The following is a 14,201-nucleotide window of genomic DNA, read 5'->3' as shown; positions in this document are numbered from 1 at the left end:
GTAACTCTGGTTACTATGCCTGTGGTGGGATCGTAACTGATTTTATAGTGCGATCGTAACTCCGGTTGCCATGCTTGTGACGGAATCTAACTCCGATTACCATGCTTGTGACGAGATCATAATTACGGTTACACTACGGTAGATTACGTTACGAGATCATAATTGTGATTACCACACAAGCACAATTATTATAAATTCCTCTACCACATGTCCACATGCATATAGAGAGTGAGATTTAGCTACTCTACTGTAGTAAGAGAAATTTTTTTAAGTGAATAGTAAAAAAATATAGAAGGTAAAATTTAGCTAACCTACTGGAGATGTTCTAATCAGATTAAATTGTCATCGGTAGTTCTAGGTGCACCAATTCTATAACAACGTGGGAATGATTGGGCTCTCTGTCTCCTGTCGTCTGTCGTTTGGCAATCAGAGACATCTGCTGGAAGCCAGGACTAATGATTTGGATTTGGTGCAGTGAGACTATCCCAACTGCCATCAAAATGATAAATATAGTTTGCACATTGAGGCCACACGCACGTACTGCCAGTCCATTATAACCATTATCCTGTAAACAATCGCAACCTGGGTTGGAAGCATGTCGTCTCAAAGAGATCTTTTAATCCCATTTTATCGTAGAGTCCCAATAAACTAGGCCGATTCTATTTTTGAATCACTGATAATGGTATATTTTTAGTCAACTAATTAACCATCCGATTTTTATTCAAGAACCGATCTTATTTCTTTCTCCTCCTATCTATCTATTTTGCATCGTTTATCTCGTGTTCTTAGTTCTTCACACTGCTCTCCCACCCTTTTATCTCTCTTCGCGGCACGCTCATCTACCCCGCTCGTCTCCTTCTATCTCCAGTGATATCTTTATCGTCATATCCACACCCACAACCCTCACTGCGCTAATCTGGCTCCATCAAAATCGTCGACTTACCTTCTCCACCCAACACTGGCCCATCTAATATTCATCTGCCACTTACAGTTGGCGGCACCCCCACCACCCCGCCCTCACGTTCGCCATCATCACGGACCAGCCTATTTCTCCATACATCCTTCTAAATCCCAAAAGCACATCAACGATTGCATTCTCTAAAACCGTCGTCGCCTAAGGAGCGGTCACTGAAATCAGGCGCATGAAACTTACAGGGCTTTATAAATAATCAAAGAGAAAAAGGCTTTTTTCTGACCGGTAATCGCACTTCACCCATGTTATGAAAGTGCTTCAGAGATCGCAGCAACAAAGCAAATCAAATCGGGAAAAGATTTGTCCGGGACATGGTGTACTGTTGACTGTTGATCACCACTGCCGCCGCCTCCTCTCCGCCTTTTGGACCGCGCCAGGTTTGGCCCGAGGCCGGCCCCACCCTCCCCACCTCCCCACGCGGGCAGGCAGGCCAGGCAAGCGCACAACAAAATCCCCGAGACGGCGACGCGCGCACCAGCTGCTCAACTACTACTGCCCGCGACCGCGCCGCACCACCCCGTTAATTCAAACCCGAGCAAATTCACCAAACCGCGCGGCGTCCACGGCTCGGTCTCGGGCGTGCCGAGCCGGCGAGGACGAGAGAGCTGTGCGTTTTTTGGCCTCGGCGCACGGCGAAACCCGAGTGTTTTCGAGTGGGTGAGCCGGTACGGTGGCGGGGTTCGGATAAGGGAAAGCAACGGGGCAACAGCAGCAGCGGCAACGCCGAGCGCGCCGCGCCCGGGCCCGACCGCGAGGGCGTGTGACGGGGTGGGGTGGGCGAGGCCGCAAAAGGCCGCGGATCCTATCGCGGGGTGAGGAAAACAACGGGCTATTTTAGTCGCTGCGTATCTCGTGAAATCCAGAAAATTCGATTCACTCGACGGCCGGCTCCTTTCTCCCTCGTCTCGAAAAGCCGCCTCTTTCTCTCTCTCTCTCTCTCTCTCTCTCTCTCTCTCTGACAAAGGAGGCTCAAAGCAGGAGGAGGAGGAGGAGCGGAAGCAGGAGTGGTTGGTGGGCTGCGGCACATGTGAGCTGTGGTGGGGAATTGAGATGGGGGTGGGAGGAGGGGTGGCGGCGGCGGTGTCGGTGTCGGCGCTGGCGCCGGCGGTGGAGGAGGGGGCGGGGAAGGAGGGGAAGGGGAGGTGGCGCGTGAAGGTGAAGCTGAGCAGGGTGGTGGTGGTGCTGTGGGTGCTGGCGGCGGCGGCGTTGTGGGCGGGGCTGCACTGGCGCTTCCGGCGCGCGGCGCTGCGCAAGGCGGAGGAGGGGCTCGTCAGCATGTGCGAGGAGCGCGCCCGCATGCTGCAGGCCCAGCTCGCCGTCATCTACTCGCAGGAGACCGTCTCCTACATCGAGGGGCTCGACATGATGTCCGGCGAGGTCTGCAGCGATACTTTAGTTCGTTTCTTGGGTTGAGATTGTTCTATGGTGGTGTTGGTTCTGAACTTTGGCGTGTGTTTTGTTATCTGTGTTGCTGCAGGAGGACCGGGAAAATTTGTTGAGGCAGCTAGCTGGCAATCAGGAATTGGTGGTGAACGTTTATGATGTCACAAACAATTCAAATCCACTTGTCATGTATGGGTCTGAAGTTCCTCTTGGTAGCCCCTCACCATCGCACATTTGCATGCTAGAGTTTGGCGATCCATTCAGAAAGCATCACATGATTTGCAGGTAATGTTTGCACTGATGATTGATTTTCTCACATTATATTTTCAAATGATATAATTTTATATCCCATCTTCTATAAATCTGAACAGATATAGAAACAAATCTCATGTCCCATGGTCCGCAATTACTACACCTTCTGGTGTCTTTGTTATATGGATGCTTGTGGGCTACATAGTGTATGCTGCTTGGAGTCACTATGATAATGTCAAGGAAGATTGCCGGAAAATGGAAGAGCTGAAAAAACAGGCAGAAGCTGCCGATATTGCCAAATCTCAGGTTTAATTCAGTTGCAAGTTTGCTGATTTTGTAAATACCAAACTTTTTTTTTATATCTAAAAGACTCTTGTTTATCAATGACAGTTCCTTGCAACTGTTTCTCATGAGATCAGAACACCCATGAATGGTGTCCTTGGTAATTCTTTTGATCCTACAGCACATTTGATCTTAGTGTTAATGTTACTCTTTTCATAAAAGGAAAATGTGATGATGAATCCTTTTCTTGTTTGTGTAGGAATGCTTGATATGCTATTAGACACAGACCTAAAGTCAATCCAAAGGGATTATGCGCAAACTGCTCAAGTCTGCGCAAAAGCATTAATACCTCTGATCAATGAAGTGCTTGACAGAGCTAAAATTGAAGCTGGCAAGTTGGATCTCGAGTCGTACCATTTGACCTGAGATCCATCCTTGATGATGTCATCTCGTTATTTTCTTCCAAGTCAAGAGAGAAGGGGATTGAGGTTAATCCAACTGACTTTAGTAATGATGCACAGGGCAATAAGGCACTACCATGCATCATTTGCATCGACATCTCTTAATTTAGCCGATTTCCATGAAGCTCTTTGCACTGTTGTCATGGATCCTGCATGTTTAACCTCTTGTTCTGTCCTTACTAATTTCCTTTTGCTCAGCAAAATTATAGCTTGCTGTATATGTCTCTAAAAGAGTTCCTGAAATCGTATTGGGTGATCCTGGAAGGTTTCGACAGATAATTACAAACTTAGTGGGGAACTCGATTAAGGTAAAGTGCGCATGACCTCTCTTTCCAAGAATGATTATGAACAATGAAGGCTATTTTTATCTAAATATGGATGGAACAACTCTGTTTTAGCAATGAAGGTTTGCAATTCAGTTGCCTGTGGCTGTTTACGCTCTGCAACATTATGTTATGTTTTAGTGGTGAAAGGCTGAAAGCGCATTGCTCTCATTGGGCACTGGCCTAAACAGCTGTTAGTGACTCTAGAATTGAAAGCGGGGCTGTGAGATACTCATGAAGAACAGACTTCAATAGAAATTGTGGCTAAAGCAACAGAGCTTCACGAATTCAATTCAAGCATGGAGAGCTCGGACCACGGCATAATGCCGCAGCGCAACTAAGTAGGTCGGTCGGCAGGAATCTGGATTTGTCATGTGCGAATGCGAGGCAACGAGGCCAAGACACATCCGGCACTGCCGCCGGTGCCGGGCGCAGGGGCGGACTGGGCCGCACGCAGGGGCCGTGAGATGGTGTCCACCTTTGCTGCCCCGGCCCCCGCCGCCGCCGCTATCACTTCTGCCGCGCAACGGCAGTTTCTTCGCCGGCTGGTCGGCCATGTGTGATAGCCTCACAAACTCGGCGCGACGATCGGTTCGGCCTGGGCACCCTGGCTGGCCCTCCTCGCTTCCATCGGCGTTTCATGCGTACGCACGGCTTGCCGGTCAGTCGTCGCATACTCGCATTGCCAGCGTTGCTACGCACAGATACGGCCGGATAGGCCGAGACGGATCCATAACGAGAGTTGCTTTAGCTGCTTACCATTCGTGAACGGGACAGTGGCGTGTCGCCAGTTCAAGCCTCTCGATCGAAAGAAGTGCACTAGCCGGCCACCTTGATCAGTATGGAGGATTAAAAGGAAGGATTCCCCGCTGTCTACCTTGCGTTATCCGAAGTCGGAAGCTGCTGCTATAGTGCTAGTAACCATCCATTTGTTCTTGTAAAAAAGTAAAGTCACTATCCGTTCGGGGTTGATCATGAAACAAAGTCGCTTTGAACATCATCGATCACTCTGCCTTTGTCATACTCCCTCCGTACTAGAGTAGAGTGCAAACGAAGCCAGCAAAAACAGCTGCTCGTCAAAACAACTGACAAGGCCAGGAAGACAGCTGCACGCACGCCGAGGCGTTCGTATACGGATACCGGGATACGAACCATCCGTCGTACGTATTAACTACGTACTCGCTGCATGCGTACCTACGGTGCTGGTGCTTGCGTGTGGGCGACACTGTGCCGCAACTTTTGCCGATTGCCGTGTAGACACGCGTAAAACTAATGGGAACAGGTTCTGACCTGACCGAGGTTACAACAGTTGCACTTAACAAATGTTGCATCGTTTAACTGGATGCATAGGCGTGTGCCCTAAAACAAGTAAAAAAACACGCCCTCGTCGAATCAAAATAGTAGTTTATTACTCTAGATGATCCATACGTAAGTCAGAATTTTGTGCTAAAATAAAATAATTTAAATAATATAATTCGTATAAATATTCTCAATGTACTCGGTTCGAGATGCATGATTTTTTGAGATGAAACACCTGTTTAACATAGATTCAACTCTAAAAGTTTTTAAAGCTTCTCATCTCTACCTTAAGAAATCCTTAAACTATATTGTTCTTATTTCATACTTAAAAATATATATTTAAGCTATATATTTTATCTTACAAACTCTAAATTTTATATGGATCTCGAAGCTAAGCTCTGCCAAATAGCCAAAAATACTTAGCTCTAAATTTTTTTAGAGTTTGAGCTCTACCAAATAAGCTCATAAGTGTATTACAATGCTCCCATAGCATGGTACCGTAGTTTTGTAAAAAAAATACCAAAGGCTCCATTTGGGCACAGAAAAATGTCATCCCGAGATCAATATTTTTCTGATCACCGACTAGCTAGCAGTTTTCGCTTTCTATCTTGCGAAAAGTTGGTACGTGATATGCTTTCTTCTCCGTTCGTAGACATTACAACAACCTTTGAGTTCTATTTTCTATTTGAACCCAGAACTTCCTTTGAGTTCTAAGGAAGTATGACGGGTACAGACAGTATTTATTATACTCGTATTTACTTGTGGGTGAAATAATATCATTAAACCCAACATCTACAGGTATACCAATTTACTCACAGGGTGGCACAGGGGCAGCGGGGCGGGGTGGGGCGGTGGCGCGGTGCACAAGTAGGCTGAGACAAATAGTGAAGTCCAACGGTATGATGTTCGTTTGGCAGCGCCAGCGTAGGGTCCTCAGCATCGGGGAAGAGGACAGCCACCATGGGGGATTCACGAGCAAGATGCTCTCATTGCCACTGTCATAGTGATTGTCCCTCTCATGCGAGGGACCTCGGTTACTGACGACGTGACAGGAGCGCCTCGGTGGGAGAGACGACAGTGAGGCCTAGGCGATCACCTAGGGCTGCTTCTTTGTGGTGGCGTGGCATGATCCCAACGAACTAAGAACATTTCTTGTGCTCCTTGGAGCTTCCCTTCTCCTCCTCTGATATGTGGTGATGGTGGTGGCCAAAGGGCATGGCAAGAACAGAGAACTTGAACTGGGGGGTGACGGGCGACATGGGGTGACGGGGGTGGTGGGGTGAGGGGGCGAGCTGGGAGCTTGATTCTATGCTAGCGGATGGCTGTGTCTAAATCGGGACATTGAGTACTCATGCGGATGTGGATGTGGATGCTAGAGATTAGGGTTTGAAGGAATATGCCCACCTATTATAGAGTCAAATGGCTGGCCATCCCTGTAGCAACGCCATCTGGCTCTGCTCGCTGGCCAAATTTGGCGTTCGCCTCTCCGCTCATCAAATTCCTGTAGTGACTCCTGTAGAGAGACGAGAGAGAAGCCAGCTAGCTTTTGCTTCAAAACTCTATTTTTTTTCTCCTCTTTCATAAATTCAAAAAGTGACTTTATAGAACTTCTAAAATCACACCGATTTTTGTACTCATAGAATAAATAACAGAGAACCCATTTTAACTAGTTTCAACTAAAAATCTCTTACAAATTTTAAATGAAAATTTTCTAAATTTAACTATTTTTATGGTGGGATCGTAACTCCGGTTATCATGCCTATGACGTGATCGTAATTGCTTTTGTGGTGGGATCGTAACTCCAGTTACGATGCCTATGGCGGGATTAACTCCGGTTATCATGTCTATGGCGGGATCTTAACTGATTTTGTGGTGGGATCGTAACTCTGATTACCATGCCTGTGGCGGGATTGTAACTGCTTTTGTGGTAGGATCGTAACTCCGATTGCCATGTCTGTGACGGAATCTAACTCCGATTACCATGCTTGTGACGAGATCATAATTATGGTTACACTGCGGTAGATTCTGTTACGAGATCATAATTGTGATTACCACATAAACACAAGCATTATAAATTCCTCTACCACCTGTCCACATATATATGGAGAGTAGGATTTAGCTAGTCTGCTGCAGTGTATAGAAATATGAAGAGAGAATTTTTTGAAGTGAATAGTAAAAAAATATAGAAGGTAAAATTTGACTAACCTACTGGAGATGTTCTAATCAGATTAAATTGTCATCGGTAGTTCTAGGTGCACCAATTCTATAACAACGTGGGAATGATTGGGCTCTCTGTCTCCTGTCGTCTGTCGTTTGGCAATCAGAGACATCTGCTGGAAGCCAGGACTAATGATTTGGATTTGGTGCAGTGAGACTATCCCAACTGCCATCAAAATGATAAATATAGTTTGCACATTGAGGCCACACGCACGTACTGCCAGTCCATTATAACCATTATCCTGTAAACAATCGCAACCTGGGTTGAAAGCATGCCGTCTCAAAGAGATATTTTAATCCCATTTTATCGTAGAGTCCCAATAAACTAGACTGATTCTATTTTTGAATCACCTGATAATAGTATATTTTTAGTCAACTAATTAACCATCCGATTTTTATCCAAGAATTAATCTTATTTCTTTCTCCTGCTATCTACCTATTGTGGCACCGCTCTCCCACCCATTTATCTCTTTTCATGGCACGCTCACCTACCCCGCTCGTCTTCTTCTATCCTTAGTGGCATCCCCGTTGTCATATCCACACCCACAACCCCCACTGCGCTAACATGGCTCCATCAAGATCGTCGACTTACCTTCCCCACCCAACAGTGACCTATCCAATGATCCTCTACCACTTACAGTCAGCGGTACCCCACCACCCCGCCCTCACGTTTGCCACCATCACGGACCAGCCTATTTCTCCATACATCCTTCTAAATCCCAAAAGCACATCGACGATTGCATTCTCTAAAACCGTCGTCGCCTGAGGGGCTGTCGCTGAAATCAGGCGCATGAAATTTACAGGGCTTTATAAATAATCAAAGAGAAAAAGGCTTTTTTTCTGACCGGTAATCGCACTTCACCCATGTTTCGAAAGTGCTTCAGAGATCGCAGCAACAAAGCAAATCAAATCGGGAAAAGATTTGTCCGGAACATGGTGTACTGTTGACTGTTGATCACCACTGCCGCCGCCTCCTCTCACTAGTCCCTCTCCGCCTTTTGGACCGCGCCAGGTTTGGCCCGAGGCCGGCCCCACCCTCCCCACCCCCACCCCACGCGGGCAGGCAGGCCAGGCAAGCGCACAACAAAATCCCCGAGACGGCGACGCGCGCACCAGCTGCTCAACTACTACTGCCCGCGACCGCGCCGCACCACCCCGTTAATTCAAACCCGAGCAAATTCACCAAACCGCGCGGCGTCCACGGCTCGGTCTCGGGCGTGCCGAGCCGGCGAGGACGAGAAAGCTGTGCGTTTTTGGCCTCGGCGCACGGCGAAACCCGAGTGTTTTCGAGTGGGTGAGCCGGTACGGTGGCGGGGTTCGGATAAGGGAAAGCAACGGGGCAACAGCAGCAGCGGCAACGCCGAGCGCGCCGCGCCCGGGCCCGACCACGAGGGCGTGTGACGGGGTGGGGTGGGCGAGGCCACAAAAGGCCGCGGGTCCTATCGCGGGGTGAGGAAAACAACGGGCTATTTTAGTCGCTGCGTATCTCGTGAAATCCAGAAAATTCGATTCACTCGACGGCCGGCTCCTTTCTCCCTCGTCTCGAAAAGCCGCCTCTTTCTCTCTCTCTCTCTCTCTCTCTCTGACAAAGGAGGCTCAAAGCAGGAGGAGGAGGAGGAGCGGAAGCAGGAGTGGTTGGTGGGCTGCGGCACATGTGAGCTGTGGTGGGGAATTGAGATGGGGGTGGGAGGAAGGGTGGCGGCGGCGGTGTCGGTGTCGGCGCTGGCGCCGGCGGTGGAGGAGGGGGCGGGGAAGGAGGGGAAGGGGAGGTGGCGCGTGAAGGTGAAGCTGAGCAGGGTGGTGGTGGTGCTGTGGGTGCTGGCGGCGGCGGCGTTGTGGGCGGGGCTGCACTGGCGCTTCCGGCGCGCGGCGCTGCGCAAGGCGGAGGAGGGGCTCGTCAGCATGTGCGAGGAGCGCGCCTGCATGCTGCAGGATCAGTTCGCCGTCTCTGTCAATCACGTCCACGCCCTCGCCATCCTCGTCGCCACCTCCCAGTACGAGAAGCACCCGCCTGCGCTCGACCAGGTCCGCCTCCCTCCCTCGCCGAGCTCCACCACCAAAGCGAGCCTCTTGCGGCTTCACGATCCGTGCTCTGATTCTTTTCTACTAGCGGTGCGAGTAGTGGTTTCTGCTCTGCGCATGCAGTTAATCTCGTGTCTCACTGCCTCTGAAATGTTTCTGCTTCGTCCATTGCCATAATAACCTCGACCATGTAGTACTTGCTCTGCTTCTTCTTCTGCTTCCACTTCATTTTATTACTGTCAAGTCTGAACCTTTCCATGTCTCCCATGGAGGCATATGCTACAGTGCTGCAAGTCGTAGCTTGCAGCACTAGCACTTCTTAAATGGAAAATTACTATTTTGGTGTACCTGTGTCTACTTTGCCGGCGCGAATTGCTGTTCGGCTGATTTGTCTGTCGGCTCCGGGCTTATTTCTGGATGATTTCTTTGCAGGACACGTTTGCGGACTACACCGCGCGGACGTTGTTCGAGCGGCGGCTGCTGAGCGGGGTGGCTTACGCGCAGCGGGTGGTGCACGCCGACAGGGAGAGCTTCGAGCGCCAGCAGGGGTGGATCATCAAGACCATGAAGCACGAGCCGTCCCCGGTGCAGGAAGAGTACGCGCCGGTCATCTACTCGCAGGAGACCGTCTCCTACATCGAGGGGCTCGACATGATGTCCGGCGAGGTCTGCAGCGATACTTTAGTTCGTTTCTTGGGTTGAGATTGTTCTATGGTGGTGTTGGTTCTGAACTTTGGCGTGTGTTTTGTTATCTGTGTTGCTGCAGGAGGACCGGGCGAACATCTTGAGGTCGAGGGCAACTGGGAAGGCGGTTCTTACGCGCCCGTTCCGGCTGATGTCGAATCACCTGGGTGTTGTATTGACGCATCCTGTCTATCGTGTGGATCTTCCTGCTGATGCCAAGGTGGAGGATCGTGTTGCTGCTACCGCAGGGTGAGGTTCAACTCTGTTTTTCAATGAAGGTTTGCAATTCAGTTGCCTGTGGCTGTTTACGCTCTGCAACATTATGTTATGTTTTAGTGGTGAAAGGCTGAAAGCGCATTGCTCTCATTGGGCACTGGCTAAAACAGCTGTTAGTGACTCTAGAATTGAAAGCGGGGCTGTGAGATACTCATGAAGAACAGACTTCAATAGAAATTGTGGTTAAAGCCACAATAGAGCTGTTGCATGTGTTACCATGTCAGAAAACCAAAGGTTTATAAATACATAACTATTCACGTTAGTATTTGTAGTGCATAACTACAGCAACCATTACCTTACTGTTATTTTTTTTCAATAGTATTTTACTGTTTATTCCACAGATATCTTGGGGGAGCTTTTGACGTAGAGTCATTAGTGGAAAATTTGTTGAGGCAGCTAGCTGGCAATCAGGAATTGGTGGTGAACGTTTATGATGTCACAAACAATTCAAATCCACTTGTCATGTATGGGTCTGAAGTTCCTCTTGGTAGCCCCTCACCATCGCACATTTGCATGCTAGAGTTTGGCGATCCATTCAGAAAGCATCACATGATTTGCAGGTAATGTTTGCACTGATGATTGATTTTCTCACATTATATTTTCAAATGATATAATTTTATATCCCATCTTCTATAAATCTGAACAGATATAGAAACAAATCTCATGTCCCATGGTCCGCAATTACTACACCTTCTGGTGTCTTTGTTATATGGATGCTTGTGGGCTACATAGTGTATGCTGCTTGGAGTCGCTATGATAATGTCAAGGAAGATTGCCGGAAAATGGAAGAGCTGAAAAAACAGGCAGAAGCTGCCGATATTGCCAAATCTCAGGTTTAATTCAGTTGCAAGTTTGCTGATTTTGTAAATACCAAACTTTTTTTTTATATCTAAAAGACTCTTGTTTATCAATGACAGTTCCTTGCAACTGTTTCTCATGAGATCAGAACACCCATGAATGGTGTCCTTGGTAATTCTTTTGATCCTACAGCACATTTGATCTTAGTGTTAATGTTACTCTTTTCATAAAAGGAAAATGTGATGATGAATCCTTTTCTTGTTTGTGTAGGAATGCTTGATATGCTATTAGACACAGACCTAAAGTCAATCCAAAGGGATTATGCGCAAACTGCTCAAGTCTGCGGAAAAGCATTAATACCTCTGATCAATGAAGTGCTTGACAGAGCTAAAATTGAAGCTGGCAAGTTGGATCTCGAGTCGTACCATTTGACCTGAGATCCATCCTTGATGATGTCATCTCGTTATTTTCTTCCAAGTCAAGAGAGAAGGGGATTGAGGTTAATCCAACTGACTTTAGTAATGATGCACAGGGCAATAAGGCACTACCATGCATCATTTGCATCGACATCTCTTAATTTAGCCGATTTCCATGAAGCTCTTTGCACTGTTGTCATGCATCCTGCATGTTTAACCTCTTGTTCTGTCCTTACTAATTTCCTTTTGCTCTGCAAAATTATAGCTTGCTGTATATGTCTCTGAAAGAGTTCCTGAAATCGTATTGGGTGATCCTGGAAGGTTTCGACAGATAATTACAAACTTAGTGGGGAACTCGATTAAGGTAAAGTGCGCATGACCTCTCTTTCCAAGAATGATTATGAACAATGAAGGCTATTTTATCTAAATATGGATGGAACAACTCTGTTTTAGCAATGAAGGTTTGCAATTCAGTTGCCTGTGGCTGTTTACGCTCTGCAACATTATGTTATGTTTTAGTGGTGAAAGGCTGAAAGCGCATTGCTCTCATTGGGCACTGTCTAAAACAGCTGTTAGTGACTCTAGAATTGAAAGCGGGGCTGTGAGATACTCATGAAGAACAGACTTCAATAGAAATTGTGGCTAAAGCAACAGAGCTTCACGAATTCAATTCAAGCATGGAGAGCTCGGACCACGGCATAATGCCGCAGCGCAACTAAGTAGGTCGGTCGGCAGGGATCTGGATCTGTCATGTGCGAATGCGAGGCAACCAGGCCAAGACACATCCGGCACTGCCGCCGGTGCCGGGCGCAGGGGCGGACTGGGCCGCACGCAGGGGCCGTGAGATGGTGTCCACCTTTGCTGCCCCGGCCCCCGCCGCCGCCGCTATCACTTCTGCCGCGCAACGGCAGTTTCTTCGCCGGCTGGTCGGCCATGTGTGATAGCCTCACAAACTCGGCGCGACGATCGGTTCGGCCTGGGCACCCTGGCTGGCCCTCCTCGCTTCCATCGGCGTTTCCTGCGTACGCACGGCTTGCCGGTCAGTCGTCGCATACTCGCATTGCCAGCGTTGCTACGCACAGATACGGCCGGATAGGCCGAGACGGATCCATAACGAGAGTTGCTTTAGCTGCTTACCATTCGTGAACGGGACAGTGGCGTGTCGCCAGTTCAAGCCTCTCGATCGAAAGAAGTGCACTAGCCGGCCACCTTGATCAGTATGGAGGATTAAAAGGAAGGATTCCCCGCTGTCTACCTTGCGTTATCCGAAGTCGGAAGCTGCTGCTATAGTGCTAGTAACCATCCATTTGTTCTTGTAAAAAAGAAAAGTCACTATCCGTTCGGGGTTGATCATGAAACAAAGTCGCTTTGAACATCATCGATCACTCTGCCTTTGTCATACTCCCTCCGTACTAGAGTAGAGTGCAAACGAAGCCAGCAAAAACAGCTGCTCGTCAAAACAACTGACAAGGCCAGGAAGACAGCTGCACGCACGCCGAGGCGTTCGTATACGGATACCGGGATACGAACCATCCGTCGTACGTATTAACTACGTACTCGCTGCATGCGTACCTACGGTGCTGGTGCTTGCGTGTGGGCGACACTGTGCCGCAACTTTTGCCGATTGCCGTGTAGACACGCGTAAACTAATGGGAACAGGTTCTGACCTGACCGAGGTTACAACAGTTGCACTTAACAAATGTTGCATCGTTTAACTTGACGCATAGGCATGTGGCCTAAAACAAGTAAAAAAACACGCCCTCGTCGAATCAAAATAGTAGTTTATTACTCTAGATGATCCATACGTAAGTCAGAATTTTGTGCTCAAATAAAATAATTTAAATAATATAGTTCGTATAAATATTCTCAATGTACTCGGTTCCAGATGCATGATTTTTTTAGATGAATGACCTGTTTAACATAGATTCAGCTCTAAGAGTTTTTAAAGCTGCTCATCTTTAACTTAAAAATTCTTAAATTATATTTTCTTATTTTGTACTAAAGATAAATATTTAAGCTATATATTTTTATCTTACAAACTCTAAATCCTATATAGATTTCGGAGCTAAGCTCTGCCAAATAGCCCAAAAATATCTAGCTCTAAAAATTTTTAGAGTTGAAGCTCTGTCAAACAAGCTCTTAAGTGTGTTACAATGCTCCCATAGCACGGTACTGTAGTTTTGTAAAAAAAAATACCAAGGGCTCCATTTGGGCACAGAAAAATGTCATCCCGAGATCAATATTTTTCTGATCACCGACTAGCTAGCAGTTTTCGCTTTCTATCTTGCGAAAAGTTGGTACAGATAGTATTTATTATACTCGTATTTACTTGTGGGTGAAATAATATCATAAAACCTAACGTCTACAGGTATACCAATTTACTCATATGGTGGCACAGGGGTAGCGGGGCGGGGTGGGGCGGTGGCATGGTGCACAAGTAGGCTGAGACAAATAGTGAAGCCCAACGGTATGATGTTCGTTTGGCGGCGCCAGCGTAGGGTCCTTAGCATCAGGGAAGATGACAGCCACCATGGGGGATTCGCGAGCAAGATGCTCTCATTGCCACTGTCATAGTGATTGTCCCTCTCATGCGAGGGACCTCGGTTGCTGACGACATGACAGGAGCGTCTTGGTGGAAGAGACGACAGTGAGGCCTAGGCGATCACCTAGGGCTGCTTCTTTGTGGTGGCGTGGCATGATCCCAACGAACTAAGAACATTTCATGTGCTCCTTGGAGCTTCCCTTCTCCTCCTCTAATATGTGGTGATGGTGGTGGCCAAAAGGCGTGGCGAGAACAGAGAACTTGAACTGGGGG

At 47.9% G+C, this 14,201-nt stretch overlaps 2 pseudogenes; both read left to right on the top strand.

Moving 5' to 3' along the window:
- The first annotated feature begins 1,524 nt into the window (after positions 1-1,524).
- LOC133915582 (probable histidine kinase 4) lies at positions 1,525-3,664 on the top strand (annotated as a pseudogene).
- Positions 3,665-8,638: 4,974 nt separating this feature from the next.
- Positions 8,639-12,761, top strand: LOC133915581 (probable histidine kinase 4; annotated as a pseudogene).
- Positions 12,762-14,201: the final 1,440 nt, after the last annotated feature.

This window comes from Phragmites australis, chromosome 4 (assembly GCF_958298935.1).
Source record: "Phragmites australis chromosome 4, lpPhrAust1.1, whole genome shotgun sequence".
Lineage (NCBI taxonomy): Eukaryota > Viridiplantae > Streptophyta > Magnoliopsida > Poales > Poaceae > Phragmites > Phragmites australis.
Note: the sequence above shows the minus strand (reverse complement) of the source record. Positions and strands in the feature narration are given on the sequence as shown.